The sequence below is a fragment of the Dipodomys ordii genome, unplaced genomic scaffold (assembly GCF_000151885.1).
Source record: "Dipodomys ordii isolate 6190 unplaced genomic scaffold, Dord_2.0 Scaffold287, whole genome shotgun sequence".
Taxonomy (NCBI): domain Eukaryota; kingdom Metazoa; phylum Chordata; class Mammalia; order Rodentia; family Heteromyidae; genus Dipodomys; species Dipodomys ordii.
Window position 1 is genome coordinate 342,328 of NW_012267503.1, and position 1,495 is coordinate 343,822.

A 1,495-nucleotide genomic window follows, 5' to 3' on the forward strand; every position below is an offset into this window, starting at 1 on the left:
TATTCATATTACTGTACATTTATTTTCATTGTGGAATAGAATTCCATTGGGTGGATATATTGCACACGATCCATTTATCAGGTGATAGATATTGGGATGATTTCCACTCTCCTGTTTCTTGTGAGCCACTTGAAGTTTTAGGCATAATGAATTGCTCGATGTTAGTCATTTTGGAATCACAATAGACAAGGACTGAGATTGCTGCATAATCTAAATTTATATAGCATTATATCAGATTGATAAAACTTTTCAAGTAGAATGACCTAGGAAATGTTCTCTGATCTTCTATTTTTTTTAAGGGTAAGAATTTTTTAAACATTGATGTTAATTTTTCTTTAAGTGTGTATAACCAGTGAAGATCTATAAATGTGGAATTTTGCTTTTTTGGGCTAAATTGTTAGTATAATCTTTATACTTGTTGTGTAGCCACTGTTTTCTTTTCCTTTTAAAACAGGCTGTTTGTTCATCTCACCATTATCTAATCTGTCAGAATACAATTTTTCATGTCATTTCCTTATGTTCTTTTAAAAATGTTTGCAAATAAGGCAGGTAGATTTTTTTTGTCCAGTTTTGATTTTTAATAATTTGATCTTCTCCTTTCTTCTTGGCCAATCTAAGTAAAGGTTTATTGATTTGATTCAAATAAATTTGATTCTGTTGATTTTTAATGTTTAGCAATACATTTTACTTTCATGTTTCATTCTCTAAAATGAAATATTTCTGAAAATATATAGAGCATTGTGTTCTTATCATTGTACTTTTTCTTCCCTTTTTCTTTCTCAAAACAAATGTGAGGATGAAAAGGTTTTTATTCCAATGACCTAACAAGAAATGTACATTTGTCTCATCTAGAAGGACTCTAATGGACATTGTGAAGCATGTCTAATACCTCATTCATGTAATAGAGTTTCGTTGCTTTTCAGGTCACATGGGCTATACTATTGTTATTTACCGTGGAGTGTTATGTCCTCTAATTTTCCACAAAAAGAGGTATCGAAAAAGAGTGACATTGGGTAGCACTCATTCCTGAATATAATGTCACGGTCATCTCATGAGATCCAGTCCTGAATGCTCCTTGCTGACAGCATGTGTGCGTGACAGGGCGATTAGTAGAATGAGAAACTTTTATTTGGATCTAACAATAGGCTTTGTTGATCTTTAAAAACTATTATTTATTTCATTTCTAATCTTTATTATTTCCTTACCTTTGCTTGCTTTGGAATTAATTTGATATTTTCCTATTTTCTTAAGCTGTAAGCCTTTGTTTCTGACTTGAGATAATTCTTTATTTTAAATATTGCAATTTATAACAATAAACGTTTCCTCATAGTAATATATTAGTAGCATCCACAAATTTGGCAATGTTTAGATTTTGACTGTATCTTAAAGCATTTTCTAATTTGGTCTAAGATTTCTTCTTTGACTCCCCTTTTTTCCCTTTAGGAGAATGTTGTTTAATTTCTGTTACATTCTAGTAATACATTTTTTTTTTTTT